At 53.0% G+C, this 15,396-nt stretch overlaps 1 long non-coding RNA gene across 1 annotated transcript; it reads right to left on the minus strand.

The window, feature by feature from the left end:
- Nucleotides 1–9,416: 9,416 nt before the first annotated feature.
- LOC127563251 (uncharacterized) lies at nt 9,417–12,923 on the minus strand. The gene is made up of 2 exons (XR_007953936.1): nt 10,645–12,923; nt 9,417–10,400 (listed from the first exon to the last, which is right to left on the minus strand). It is a non-coding gene; the product is annotated as an uncharacterized LOC127563251 (long non-coding RNA).
- Between the last annotated feature and the right edge of the window lie 2,473 nt (nt 12,924–15,396).

Here is a 15,396-nt window from a genome sequence, read left to right on the forward strand (position 1 = left end):
TTTCTCCAGATGAGGAAAATGGAGCATTATTGAAGGGACTTGCCCGGGGTCACGAAGCTGGGTAATATCTGAGGCTGGATTTGAACTCTTGAAGTGAAGTCTTCATGATTCCCAGCCCACTGCTCTGTGGATGATTAACGTTTATGGGATCAGATAGGGTGTGCGCCTTTCCTTCTGAGAATAGGAGCAAAGGGAAATCCCAGGGGTCAAGAGGGCGAGGAAGCGGGGGCCCACAGTCCCTTCCTTTTCCACTGATTCGCTTTCTTGGGGTCTAAACTCGGGACTGGCTCAGCCATGGGCCGGGAGCAGGCGTCCACTCCCCTGGCTCTGGGCCTTCTCCAGGACTAAGCTGGGAAGGCAGAGACAGGTGTGAGCAGGTCTTGTTCCCATTCTAAAGGTTGGACAACATGCCAGTGCTCATGGGAGCTTCCCTGCCCCCATTTCCTCTCCCTGCTCAGAGTCTAATCCTTCCCTAAGGCACCACTCTATCGAGGAGAATTTCAGTTATCTGTATTTGGGTCTTCTCCCAGTAGTAAACAGTAAGCCCTGGGGGGAGGGGGGGGAGGTGAAGGGGCAGAAAGGCTTTCTTATCTAATCTCTCCCAGAGTTCAGCGGAGAGTTTTATGTCTAATCTGGTCCAGAGAATGTTTACTCAAATGTGCAAGTCAGATTTGGGGAGGACTCTGAATATCAATCTTAGCACCTGGTGGAATGGCTCAGTGAAGGAGCACTTATTAAGCTCCCACTGTATGCTTCCTCTCTCTCCCAGGGATTGTCCAAACAAATATGAAGCAGTTCCTACTTTCCGGAGACTGGTGGATAAAACCCTGGAGTTGGAGTGACAGGAAGTAAAGTTTGGTAAGGGCTGGAGGGGACCGAAATCCCAATATTGTGGTTTTTATTTGGTCCTAAAAGAATGAACATTTCATAAAACAAAGGACTTCCAAGTATTCCTGATGGAAAGACCAGAACTGAGGACACGTTGAAATACAAACATCGGAGTCAAAAGAAACATTTTTAAAATACTGAATATCAGAAGGGACTATTTAAGGATGAAGTCATAGGGAGCCCCTGGAGCCTATTGAGGAGGGGAGTGAAACTAACCCCCAGTTTAGTGACTTGCCCAAGATGTCATAGGTATTGAATGGCAGAAGCAAGGATTTTCCTTCAAATTCAATAGTATAAACCACCTCCGGAAAAGAATAATCAGACACGGGTTCTATTCCTGCCTCTGTCTCTTACTACCTGACTTTGGCAGTGTTTCTTCCACCTGCAGCAGGTGCTAAATCAAAGATTTCATTTATGACCCTCCCCTGGTCAGATGTTGTCTTTTCCTGTTGGAAGATAAACTCCTGAAAGTCAAGGTCTAGCTCACTTTTCATGTTTGTATCTTTGGTGCTTTTAGAATAGCCTCATGATACACTCATTTCTTCATTCATTCAGACACTTATACGATAGGCCGGGCACTGTGATGGGCCCCAGGAATCCAAAAACACAAATAAAAAACAGTCCCTGTTCTTAAAAAACTTGCATCCTTTCCAGGAGAGGATGGAGTAAATAAGGGGTGTAAATGTAAACGAAAGGTAATCTGAGGAGGAAGAGAGTCCTGACTCTGAGAATCAGAAAAGATTTCCTGGAAGATATGAAACCTGATCTGAGCCTTGAAGGAAGCTAAGGATTATGAGAAGGGCCGATGAAGAGGGAGGGCATCCCAGGCATGGCAGACCGCCTGTCTGAAGTCATCAGGGTGGCCGATGGAAAAGAAAGTTCAGAGAAAAGTAAATAGGTTGTTTTGCCTCAAAAGACTAGGAAATGATCTGGAAATGATTCTGGGAAAGTGGGCTCGAGCGGGATTATGGAGGTCAGGGTGAGGAGTGTACTTTATTCGAGTGGCAGTGGGAACCACGGAAGATTTCTGAGAGGAGTGGCGCATTTGGATCTGTGATTATTATGGCCGCTGAGTGGAGCGGGGTCACGAGAGAATGTATACAGAGAATCTAAATTCGAAGATTTCCAAGAGTACAGATCAGACTCTAAATGGGACTAAAGCAAGATGATTATAGGAGGGTTAGAAAGGAAGGGATGATTTTTCATGATCCAATTTGGAGTTTTCTTGACAAAGATATTAAAGCGGTTTTAATTTCCTTCTCCAGCCCATTTTCCAGGTGAGAAAAACTGAGGCAAACAGGGTTAAGTGATTTGTCTAGGGTGACACAACTAGTAAGTGTCAGGAAAATGAGTCTACTTCTCCAAGCCCTTTGAACCACTAGCTTCCCTAAATGGCCTTTTAAGGTATTTACAAATATCATACTCCAATAAATGTGCCTGAGATTAATTTAATTTTTTTCAGTAATATGTTTCACTGTCGACTAACATTAGACTTGTTATCAAATATAAAATTGCAAACACTTCTGTCTAGTGGAGTCTCTCCATCTCAAACTTGTGCAACTGATTTTTTTTGACCCTAAGTGATCAACTTTTACAAATTCAATCTGGTGAGTTCTAGGCCATCTTCCTAGCCTATGAGCATCTTTCTAGATCACACTGCTGCCGTCTAATACGTTAGTTCTCCCTCCCTTAGCTTCCCATTATTCACAAATTTGATCATCTCCAGTACTTCACCCAAGCCATTGAACAGATACAAGGACTGGGACAGTACCCCGACGACCCAGGAGCCTCTGGGCTGACAGTCATGCATGAATCGTCATTTCTTGGATCTAGTTATCCAACTAGTTATGAGTTCACCTAACTATGCTAGTACCCAGCTCCTATTTTCCTGTTTAATCCCAAGGATTTTTTTAAGGAGGTAAGGAAAGGAAGATCTGGATCTGTTGGGTCACTGTTGGAGGAGACTTCTGGTGATGAGCTTCCCTTCCCCAATGGAGTTCAGCAGCTCTCTTACAGCTTAGAATAGTCCTATAGAATTGCCTGGAGCGCTGATCCCATGGCCAGGAGGTATCTGGGCTGGGCTTGAACTCGGGTCGTCTTCTTGACTCGGAGGCCTTCCTCTTGCTTCCTGTTCACAACAATATAATGAACACTCTTGGCAAGTGTGCAAGGTTAAGGGGTCCCTTCTTGTTCTAGAATTAACGGTCTAGGGAGAAAGACAATGGGGCCCCTCCTCCACCATACTTGCACATCCAGGGACTTTTAAGGAAAAAAATGAGAACATGAGAACAAAAGAACATTCCCCTTCCCAGCCTTGGCCCAGTTTATTGAACGGCACAGAGATGGACGGAGAATGGTCTCTCACCCACGACCAAATCTTGTAATTCACCTTACTTGGAGGTAGAATAGACTTGTCCCATATAGCAAAAAAGCTGGTTTAGTGGAACCATAGACCCCATGAAAGGAGGGGACCTTCAATGCTAAACAGGAGAATACTTTTTTATTCTAAAGGCCGCAGGGAGCCGTTGAAGTTCCTTGAGCAGCAGAGGGACCATAATTGGATGTCTGCTTTAAGAGGATATGTAATCATTTTCCAAATCCGCAGTAAGAGAAACATGGGCTTTCTCTCCTGCTGGTGACTTCAATGGCTTTCTAGCTCCATTAGCTGCGATGGGATTGGCAGGAAAGCATTGGATTATATCTGGCAAATTTCACAGCCCTTTCTCTTTTGGAAAATTTGCTTTTATTTTGATGGCTCCCCCTTGTTGTGTCCCGTTCAGTTATAAAAACGTCCTGCTCCCTCACCAAGCCCTTGCCTCGGAACAAAGGTTTTTCTAAAAAGCGAGGAAGGCGCAATAGCGGAGCCCACACCAGCATCTGCAAATGCACGCCGTCTTCCACCCCCGTGGCCTCCCGCTGCTGCAGCCAAGGAAGGGAGCTGGGTTCCGGCCACCCTTCCCCCGGGCCTCTGGGATGCTGTTCTGGGCTGCCCCAGCTGGCTGGCTTGTCATTGTCTTAGCGAGGAGCTTTTCTAGGGATGCTACGAGACCACAAAGAGCATGTCTCAGAGTCTAAGGAACCAGGAAACCCAAAAGCCAGGGACAAAGTTGGGTGGGAGTGGGGGGGGTATAAGGAGCCTAGAGCGTATTCCTTGGGATAAAGAGAGGCCTGAGAGGGTTCACTAAGAACATCACTGATCCACAGGGAGGTGGGCTGGTCCAGGATTGCCTTGGCGGTTAGTCACTGAATACTAAAGGCTTGAAAAAGGTCCCCAGCCAACTGGGGAGGTGGTCTAGGACCCGAGGGCTGGCACTGGAGAGGACTCTGGGGGTCGTCCTGCCTGGCCCCATGGAGATTGAGAGGGTCCAGGCTGGACAGAACCTTAGGGGTCACCCTGGATGCCCACGGTCAAGGTGGGGGGGGCGGAGGAGCAGGGTCACGGGGCTCCCCATTTCCCATGAAGCCGTGCTGTGAGGAGGGAGAGCCAGGACTTCTCTGGGCCGGGAGGTTGGTTGCCGAGGGACTCCGAGCCTGAGCTCAGCTTTCAAGCCAAGCTCCTGCCAAAGGCTCTCAGGTTCCTGGAGAGAATCTGGGGCCCGAACCAGACACCGAAAGAAATCCCTGGTGCTTATCTCGGGCTTTCTGTATCAGCCCCGTGTGTCCTGGGGACAGGAGCAGGAGCACACACGCGGGTTTGTGTTTCTGGGGGAGGTTTTGGGGTGAAGGGAGAAGAGGCACCTTGTCCCGCCCTCCCCCTTCCTGGAGTGGGATGGAGACTGGGGCAGAGGGCCGGGAAAGACCACTCAGCCTCCTCCCCTCGGGGGAGTCTGGGGCCAGTCCAAGTCTGACCCACTTATTTTACAGATGGGGACACTGAGGCACAGGACTGGGGAGTGGCTTCCTGGGGTTGTTCGAGCCCAGGGCATTCAGCTGGCAATCCCTCCGTCTGAAATGGCCTCTGTGTGTGATACGTGAGTCACGGAGTGCAAAAATCTCAGGGCGAGGCTTCCTCTGCCTGCCCAAGCGCCCTGGGGAGCACAGTCTAGACTCGGCCCGGGACTGCCCCATCTCCACCTGGGGGCCCTTCGGGAAAGGCTGGGGGCCCATGGTTGGGATGGGGCTGTTTTCTCAAGGACGGCTCGCACTGGCCGGTCCCTCGGAAATTCTGGGCCGGGAGATGCCCCCTCCCAGATTCTCCTAATAAAACCGGGCTGCGGCCAGTTTCCCCTCAGAGACAAAGGCCTCGCTGAAGTGCTGGTCCGGCCGCCTGTCCCGGGCCCCGGCTGAAGGTTTTCCGTGAGCCTCCCTGGCCCTCGCTTCCTCCTCTGTTGGATGAAGAGCTTGGACCAGATGGCCCTGAGGCTCCTCCCAGCGCTTGACCTATGATGCTCTAACCCTGGGCATCGAGGACTGAGCCAGATGACCCCTGAGCCTGGGCCCGCCTTTTCCCTTTGAGCCTGGGCCCGCCATTTCCCTCCCTCCCTTGGTCTGTTCTAAGCCTCAAAAACCAGCCATTCACTCCCCGGCTCCAGAATTCCAGTGGGGACCCTCTTCCCCTTTTGAAAAGTGAGGGGGGATTGCCCGGGCCCGGCCCGGAGCGCTGCTCAGCCACAATGCCTTTAACGTGACGAATGGGGCATTTAGCCGCCCTTGTTCTTCTGCTCCGCGGATTTGCCCGTTCGGGCTGGACGCCGTGACCTTCTGTGAGGGCAGGGACGCCCCCCCCCCTCCCCCATCTGGGGTCCAGTCCCTGGGGTCCGTATTCCCTCCGTCCTTTTCGGTGGAAGAGATGGAGCTTAGCTGGAGGCAAGGGCACGTCCTTACGAGCGGCTGTCCAAACCAGGGGTGGGCCAATGGGACAGAGCCCTGGTGATTCTCAAAGAGGGGCTGAGGGTCCCGAGGGGGAGGGGAGAGGAAGCCCCAGAAGCTTGCGGGCTGCAGCCCTCTGCTCTCAGCCGGGGGGAGGGGGGGCGGCTGACCTGTGGGCAAGGGTCTGTTTTCACACTGCGCCGATCAAACCAGGGTGGGCTTTGGAAGAAGATGCCCAGGTGGGGGTGTGAGGAGACTGGGGAGGGGGCTCCAAAGGGCCCGCGCATTTAAGTGGGTCAAATGCACTCATTCAGAAAGGGAAGTGGCCCAGAGGATCTTTGAAGATCAGAGGCCCAAGGTGAGGTCCGAGAAGCCCCGCAGTGCCTGAGGTGGCAGCGCCCACCAGGCCGGACAGTGGCCTTTCCTCACGGCTGTGTGCTCCCCCAGCCCCCTCCCAGCGGCCGCCAGCCCGGACACGTCCCTCCCCGCCGGCGTGTCTGCTGGGACCCGGAGGCCGTGGCATGGGGGGCACTGCTGGAGGAGGGCCTCGGCCGCCCAGAGCCATCCAATGGCACGGGGGTTCCCCGGGTCGCTCCCAAGGCTCTCTGGGACTCTTCCTCCTGATAGAATCACAGCATCAGCCCCAGCCTTTCACAGTGGAGTAAACTGAGGCTCAGAGGGTGAGGGCTTTGCCCCCAGTTACCCAGTCAGTCCGTCATCCCCTTGAGAGCTTATTCCCAAGCCAGCAATCCCTCCCCTGGGCCACACTTCCCTCCTGGTCGGGTCGTTCCAACAAATCAGGGCTCAGTTAAAACAGGGTCTAGTGTGGGGGGCGGACAGGAAACCTGGATCCAAATCCAGCCTCAGACTCTAGCTGGGTGACCCTGGCCTGGTCACTTACCCCAGCCTGCCCATTTCCTTGTCTGCAAAATGAGCTGGAGAAGGCATGGCAAACCACTGCAGCCTTTCTTCTGAGAAAGGCCCCAAATGTGGACACGGCCGAAAAATGAACAAACTCGGTTTCCAATCGGGGTCCAGTGAGTGCAGAGCACGGTGGGAAAATCGCCTCTGGTGCTCTCGGTAGGGTACCCTGGGAGGCTGCCGAATGCCCCTGCCCAGCGTGGGCACCTTCTCCTCCCTTCCCCACCCTCAGCTTGCTTTCTTGAGCTGGCTCCCCCCTAAGAACAGAAGCTCCTGGAGGACCGTCTTTCATTTCGTGTGAAGCACCTCCAGTGCTTAGCACGGTGCCCGGTACTGGCATCAGGGCTTGGGGCCTCCCGGCCATGCCCCCCCGGCTGGTGCTTGAAGTAGCCCTGAGCTCTCTCCACGGCACCACCTCTGGCCCCCACTTCACCTCCTGCTTCCAATAACCTCTAATTTGGCCCTGGAGGACTGCCATCTCCTACTTCAACACATCTGCAACCTGGCAAGCAGCCGGCACTGGCATGGGCACTGGAGGTGGGCCCGGGGAGTTGGCACGTTGGGCAGGGTCCCAGGAGAGAAGTCAATCATCAAGATCCATCCCCCCTCATGGCCTAGTGAGAAACGAGGGAGCGTCCCATGAGACGTCTGCCCCAGCTGGTGTCCTGGGTCCTGGCTGGCAGGCCTCTGGCTCCTTGTTCTTGCTCTCACCACGTCGGCTCGGGTCTCCCACGGTCCAGCTGGGCTCGGCTCCTACACGAAGCCTTCCCAGAGCTCCCCGATTCCGGGGCCTTCTCCATCACCTTCCATCTTGTTTATATCTACTTTGACAGTTTAATATCTACTTTGCGACATAGTAAATAGAGGGAGGAAGACCTGGGGGCCCCGCTGCCTTAAACACTGACTAATTGTGCGATTCTGGGCAAATACTCCATTTCCTCACCTTTAAAATAAAGGCAATAATAGCATTTTCTAGAGGGCTGTTGTGGAAGGAATCAAAGGAGATTATATATACCTTCAATGCTGCATATTTTAAAGTGTATTATTTATTACAATTTATTATATATTTATTGTATTATTTATATATTATCATTAATATATTTTTAATTTATTACAATATATTATATATGTATGTGCTATATATTTATATTATAATTAATATATTATATTTTTATTAGTTATTATAATTTGTTATTATCTATTTTTATATATTATATATTATATATGTATATGCTATATATTTATATTATAATTAATATATTATATTTTTATTAGTTATTATAATTTGTTATTATCTATTTTTATATACCTCTGGGGGTCCAAGCGGTTTCTCCTGGGTAGACTAGAGCCCATCTCACTGAGGTCTTTGTGCACCCAGTGTAGTGGGCAATTAATGAGTGCTTGTGGGTGAATTGGCAGACTGATGACCACGCCAGAGGCTGAGCCTGGTACTGAGTGCCTGGGGTGAGGTCCCTGTGGGGACGTCTGGGGAGAAGCTTCATTTGCCCCAATGCCCTGGGAGGATGGCTGGCACCCTCCCACATTGTTGGCCAAAGTGGCACCCCCCTGTTGGCAGAGCTTGTGCTCTCTGGAAGGCCTCCCAGATTGAGGACCCTTTTGTTCAGCCCTGGCCAGAGAGCAGGCTATTCCTGGGTCTGCAGACCCCCACCCTCCACTAGGTGAAGTGGAGGGCAGGCGGTGACCACCCCAGCCTGAGATACAGGACGGGGCTGGTTTGGGTTTGGGGCCTTGACACCTCTCCGGAGGACTCTGTGAGGGAGTAGGGCCTGTTTGCACAAGCAAGGGCTTCACCTGCGACCTCCTCAGCAGCTTCCTTTGTGTCCCAACTCCTACGAGAAGCACTTCTGCTCTCTCCAACTCATCCTGCCTGGATTGCCTCCCCATTAGACCAGAAACTCCTTGGGGGTAGGGCTTCTGCCTTTCTTTGCATCCCCTGGCATACAGCAGGTGATTAATAAGTGCTAGCTGACTTATGACTCTACCAGAATCATAGAATCTGCGTTGGAAGGAGCCTTGGAGAATATTCAGCCCCAATTCCTCATTTTCACAGATGAGAACTGAGGCTGGCAGAGAGGAAATCCCTTGCCTAGAATCAAATAGCCCCGATTTGAACCCAGGTCTTGGGTAGCGGGATCACAAATTTAGAGATGGAGACGGGGGGAGGACATTTCAGATGCCATCTAATCCACCCCTTTCACGGCTGGGAAAGGGAGACTCGGGGTGAGGAAGGGGCTTGGGCAAAGTCACACAGAGAGTAGGAAGGCCAGGAACGGGGAAGGAATAAGCATTCGTAGAGGGCCTACTATGGGCCAAGCACTGGGCTAAGTGCTTTATTTTCTTTTTCTTTTTTTTTTCTTTAAATTTATTTTTATTTTAAAGACAAAATAAGAAAACAACAACAACCAAAAAAACAAAACAAAACAAAACAAAACATTGTCATGTGCACAGCAGAACATCAGAGAGGATTCAAAATAGAAAGCAATTCATTTCCATTGCAGGAAAGTCCATGTAATGAACAACATCCTCTGTGTTTAGAGCTTTTCTTTGCTTCTCTGCTGGGCACTTTTTGCTTTTTCCTCTTTCTCCCCTTCCCAAGAGTTAAGCAAATATATGTATATGTATGTGTGTGTGTATATAGATGTATATGCATAAGCACATATATGTAAGTATGTATATGTACATGTATGTACCATGCAATACATATATGTGTCCAGACACCCGTGATCACTCACATATATGTGTATATGAATAAATACATATATATTTGTACAAATATATGAACTAAGAGCTTTTAATAAGTATTATCTTGAGAGAACTCAGCTTCCTCCACCTCCTGGATCAGTCTAAAAGCATTTATTAAGCACCAATTATGAACCTGAGCACTGAGACTTCAAAGATAAAAATAATGTCACCCCCCTTTAAATAATTGATCTAGACTACAAGAAATTTCTATTCTATCTTGTACTTTTCTGCGTGTGCATTTATTAATGTACATAGGTATACACATAGATAAGCACATATACAGTCTATGTCCCATAAATACAAGGTCACTGGAGAGAGAGAAGGAGAGCAATCGGGAAAAGAAGGTGGATTCGGAGAAGCAGAGGGGAGATGGTGAGCATTTCAGGCAGAAGGCAAATGCATGGAGATGGAAAAGGCGATGTTCTGGGTGAGGAGCAGCAGGAAGGCCGGTTTGGCTGGACTTGGGTGCTCTTCCACGGGGCAGCCTTCCGGGTTCTTCGAGACAGCTTTTAAATTCTTCCTCCCCACAGTCTCTTCTTCAGGCCAAATTTCCCTGAATCTTTCCCCCTTCTTTCCTGCACCCAGGGAGCTATTTCTAGTGACATAATATTAAAAAAAGAGAAAGGGAGAATGTTGTTTCATCAAAACGACCGAACATACCAATCGAGTCTGAGGGCGGATATGATGTTCCATTCCCATAACCCCTCACCTCTGCAGAGAAAGGGGGGGGATTTCCCCCTCTCTTTTCTAGGAACCGGCACTATAGTGATGATTGTGTTAGGGATAATAAGAGAGAAAGGCAGGAAGGCACATGCCCTTGCTCTCCCTTAGCCCACACCCATAGGTCACACATGAAACCGGCGTGTCTGCATATATGCAACAACTAGGTCAGCCGGGACAAGCTCCCTTAGGGGTCTCCCCTTCCATGTAACAGTGCGTCCTTTTCACGAACCTACCGCTAGCCTGAGCCTCAATTTCCTCCCCTGTCAGATGGTGTGATGACACCTATCCTCGGTTACCTGTGTTAGATATTGGACAGATCAATTCACTTCCCCGATTCTTCCTGAAGTAGGGATAGAAGCCCTTGTGCTGGGAGAGGCTCTGGAGCCATTGACTCGTCCATGTGTTTTTACATGTATGTGCATGTCTATACACGTCTACACACACACATGTACACACAGACAGTCACACACAATTAAGCCAGAATCTCTCTGAGCCTCTGATTGGCTTCTGCAAAATGGAGATAATAATGCTCGTACTAACCGAGGAAGGCAAGCACGGGATTCCAAGGCCACAATGACTGTGAGTTCAAGTCTTCCTTTGGATACTTCTAGCCATGTGACTCTGAGCAAGTTTCCTGATCTCTTGCTTCCCCTCCCCCAAAGCTCCTAAGAAGATAAGTTACAGAATGGCAGGCCCGCAGCACTGGTGCAGGGACTTTCCATACCAGGAAGCCCCCTTCACTATCTCCCCCCAAACATACTACTCCCTACATCAGGAAGCTTGGGGGTGGGGTGGGGGGGTGTTTGAACAGCCCTCCAGAGCCATGATTCTCAGATTGCCCTCGGTCTCTACCAGGATAATTTACTCAGGGTAATTTACTGAAGCCACTCAATGAGCTCAGTAGTCTCAGATCTAGAGTGAGAGTGGGCAGGGACAAATAGGAAGAAGCAGGTTTTGTGTGTACGAGAACAAAACAAGATTGTACTGGAGTGGGAAGGTCTGGATTCAAATCCTGCTTCTCTCGCGGCCTTGCTGAGGATCCGGGCAAATCCCATTTCTTCTCTTCGTTTTGCTTTCCTCTCTTTGTTAAATGAAGGGAGCTGGGAAGCAGAGATCGGCCAAGCTCCCAACTCCAAGAATGGGGATCTGGGTTCAAATCCCATCTTGGCCATTTGCTCCCCCGTGACCCGGCTTCTCCTGGCATCCAGCTGTCCCAGTGGGGAGCTTCGGGGCCCTGGCAGATGGGCAGAGGGAAGTCTAGGGCCAAGGCGCCTTCCCAGGAACCAGTGTGCTTGGAATGTCACCTGGCCAGCCCTCTCGGAGCTAGGTCCCCAAGGTTAAGATGATCCAGCCCGGATAGGATCCTCCACGCTGGCCTTGGACCAAGGACTACCCGGCTCCCACAGGGCCGATCTGGGACCGAGGACTGCCCAGCCCTTCCCAGGGACCCCCAAGCTGAACCAAAGGCAGCCCAGCCCCCACAGGGCTGACCCCTGACCTAGGAACAGCTGTCAGAGGGGAAGGGCTTCCGGAGCGGCTCGTCCTCAGGTGGCCGGGCCACAGGGCTCGGGTTCTAGGCGGGGGCCAGCCTGGCACAGTCCTGCCTCTGCCACAGCCTCCTTATCTGAAAACGAGGGGGTTGGGGCTTGGAAGTGGGACCCACCTCGCGCTAGGTCCCCGTGCCCGGCCCTCCCACGCGAGCATTCTGACAGGCAGGGGGCTCACCCCCACGCCCGGCCGTGCCCCTCGCGGCCCGTGGGCCCATCCCCTCCGGACTGCGGCCAAATCACCCCGCCCACGTGACCTTGAACTTGGTCTCCCTGGGCCTCGGTTTCCCTCTTTGTAAAACGAGCCGGTCCCGATCTCTCCAATCCCAAAAGTGTTGGCTCGGCCCCGTCTGCCCTTTCCTCCGGGGGCTCCCCGGTCCTCCGCAGGCTCCTCGGTCCTCCGCAGGCTCCCCGGTCCTCCAGGGGCTCCCCAGTCCTCCGCAGGCTCCCGGGGAAGCGGGATCCTTCCACGATCCCCCGAGGCTTTCCCATAAAACAGCGCCCTCTGGAGGTCCGAGAGGAGAAGCCTGAGAGGAGAAGCCTGGGAAGCCCGGGGTCCCAGGTCCTGCTCTCGGGACCTGGGCGGCCTCCGCGCGGGAGGCGCTTTTCTGTGTCTGTTCCGGGGGCAAAACCGAAACGGGGCTGGCGCTGCGTTCTGGGGCCTTTCGGTTTCGGTTTTTGTTCCTCAAAAAGCTTCGGGTGCATGGGGGGTGCGCGCATTTACCCGCCCCTCCCCCCATCCCTGTGTGCCTGCTCCCGCCCCCGCTGTGCGCCTGCCTCTCTTTGCGAAGCGCACGCCCCTCCCCAGACCCTCCCCAGTTCTCAGCTCTGCCGGGGGGCAGAGGTCAGGTCCTGCTCCGGGACAGCTGCCTGGGCGGCCACGGAATTCTCTCCTTTTCCTTCTCCCTTCTATCTTCCCCCCCTTGCCTTCTTCAGCGCCGGCCTCCTCTTCCTCCTCCTCCTGGAGAGCTGGGGCGTGTAGTAGCCAGAATCCCAGATCTGGGTTCGAATCCGCCTTGAGACTCCCCAGCGGCGCGCCCGGGACGCCTCCGGGGCTCTCTGTGACCGCGTGCTCAGCCGAGAACCGGGACTGATCGCCCGGAGGAACATCGGGCTCCCAGAGCCCTCGGAAAGCTTCGGACAAGCCTTGAAGCTCGGTAGAAAATGAGCTGTTGAGGAGAATATAATCTGCTTCCGCGGACTGGCCGCGGCGGAGATTCCCATGTTTAACGCACATCGGACTGCTCGCCGGGGGGAGGGGGGGGAGGGAGGGGGGAGGGGGACCTCGAACGCAAGGCTATGCAAGGGTCAGTGGTGAGAAATTATCCGTCCACGTGTTTTTAAAATAAAAAGCTTTAAGAAATTAAAAAAAGAAAGGCGAGCTGTTACTGGTGGAAGCTCCTTGAGGGCAGGGACCATTAGAGCTCTGATCCCCGGCCCTCTGAGCAGTGCCCAGGACTTATCACACGTTTGTCGATTGGCTGATGGAGTCTCTTCTCTTTGTCCTCCCCCCAATATTCCTGCCCCTCCCCCACCTGGGGCAGCTGCCCCCCTCCCCTGGTACCTAGGGCCGGGGCAGTCTTGAGTCTGCCCACTCTCCTCAGGACTGTGGGCCGCCCCCCTGCTCTGCTCCAAGTGAATTAGCAGCCACCGCCAGGGGAATTGGGCTGCAAGGCCCAGCAGCCCTGAGCATCTGCCTGTGATTTATTTCACATGGCATCTCCGGGCCGAGAGCGGGGCTGGGATCCCAGCACCCACCGCCCCCTGGCTGGCTGGCGGGGGAGGCAGACAGACACAATCACGCGCCTATCGGCCTCCCTCTGTGCATCCATCCATCTCACCTTGCTGCAGTTATCTGTCCTGCCATCCCTCCGTCCATCCCTCCATCCATCCCTCCGACCGCCCATCTGTCTATCCATCAATCCGCCCGTCCCTCCCCGCCCATCAGCCATCTGCACTCCTCCATCTGTTTTCAGTCACTTCACTGGTTCTCCACTGTCTTTCTCTTTTTCCTGCCCTTCCTCCCTTCCCCGGCCCTCCCTCTGTCTTCCTCCTTCCTCCATCTCTCTTTGTGTCCCGTTTCCTCTCCGCCTCGGTCTTCGTCTGCTCTTGTCTTTGTTCCACTCAGAGAGCACAGTCACACCGCGGGGCTCACTACCGGACGGGCTCCAGCCACCTGGGCCCAGAGCCTGTGGGACCTGCGTGCCGGGTCTTAGTGGAGAGCGGTGGCCGGAACGTTCCCCTCGGGATTCTGGCCCTGCCCTGTTTCCCCCCTCAGGGCCTGAGTCTGATTTTCTGATCCAACATGAGGACCTGCAAGGGACCTCACAGTCCGTCCAATTTAACCCAAAGACAGGAAAACTGAGACCCAGAGAAATGCAGGGCCCAGGAGAGGCCCCTGGTTTTAACAACAAGGAAATTGAAGCCTCAGGAAGTTAGGAGAATAACCTTGCCCAGAGCCAGCTCCCCCCCCCCCCCCCCAGTAATCCCAGCAGCCCTTGTGTGCCTCTCTTCCTCCCCAGCCCTCATAAACACTCTTTGTGCATCTCTTCTGAGTTCTGTCCAACACCTTCTGCCCTGCAATTCCTTGCCTTGTGTCCTCTGACCATCCACAACTTCCCAGACCCAGCTCTGAGTCAGCCCCACCAGCTCCCTGCTCCTCCTCAGACGGCTGAGCCTTGGCGGGTCCCACTGTGGGACCTTCTCAGCTGGGCTCTCCCTCCTGCACGGCAAGCCTTGGAGTCTGCCCTGACCACAGCTCTGGGGCCTTCTCAGACCATCTCAAATGTTCTCCTCTTTCCTTAAGCCTTCAGCGGCCCCCCTTCTCCCTCCCCTTCTCAGCAAAGACCCCTGATACCTCACTGAGAACATCGGAGCCATCCAACTCTCACTTCTCCCTTTCCCACAATTTCGAAATCCGTCGTCATTGGTCCCCATTTCCTCCTCCTTTGCTTTCATCCTTTCTTCTTGCCAAAGGTGTTCCCTGTCCCCTTCCTTCCTGTGTCTATCCCGCTCCATCCATCCTCACACTCACCTTCACACCCTCCTCGTCTGCTTCCTTTGTGGGTACGGGCAAACCTGCCATCCGCCGTCCTTTAGCAAACCCAGAAAACCCGCCCTTGACCTTGCTGTCACCCGTCAGGGTTCATCTTATTATCTCCTTTCCCTTTCACTGACAAAACCCTAAAAAGGCTCCTCTACTCACTGCTCCAGAACCTCCCTCCCACTCACTGCTCCCAGAACCTCCCTCCCACACTCACTGCTCCCAGAACCTCCCTCCCACACTCACTGCTCCCAGAACCTCCTCCCACTCACTGCTCCCAGAACCTCCCTCCCACTCACTGCTCCCAGAACCTCCCTCCCACACTCACTGCTCCCAGAACCTCCTTCCCACTCACTGCTCAGCCCCCTCAATCTGACTCAGTCCCCCCTTGATTGGAAGAGCTCTGCCCAGGCCACGGAGGATGAATTCACCCTCCACCCACAAGTACGTTCTTGGTTCTCATCTTAGCCGTTCCTGGTCCCAGCCCCACTCCTGGCTCTCCTCCCATCCCTCTGATTGTTCCTCCTCAGTGTCCCTCAAGGCTCAATTCCTGGGCCCCCTTTTCTTCTCTCGCTGTGAGGTTATCCTGAATCCTAAATCCAGCTAACATCTCTCCTGAGCTCACTCATCGTCTAGTGGACGTCTCTACCTGCACGTAACTAGTCCAAAATGGACCCCATTGCTTCCCTCTCCTCCCCCACC

The sequence above is a fragment of the Antechinus flavipes genome, chromosome 4 (genome assembly GCF_016432865.1).
Source record: "Antechinus flavipes isolate AdamAnt ecotype Samford, QLD, Australia chromosome 4, AdamAnt_v2, whole genome shotgun sequence".
In the NCBI taxonomy this organism is placed as follows: domain Eukaryota; kingdom Metazoa; phylum Chordata; class Mammalia; order Dasyuromorphia; family Dasyuridae; genus Antechinus; species Antechinus flavipes.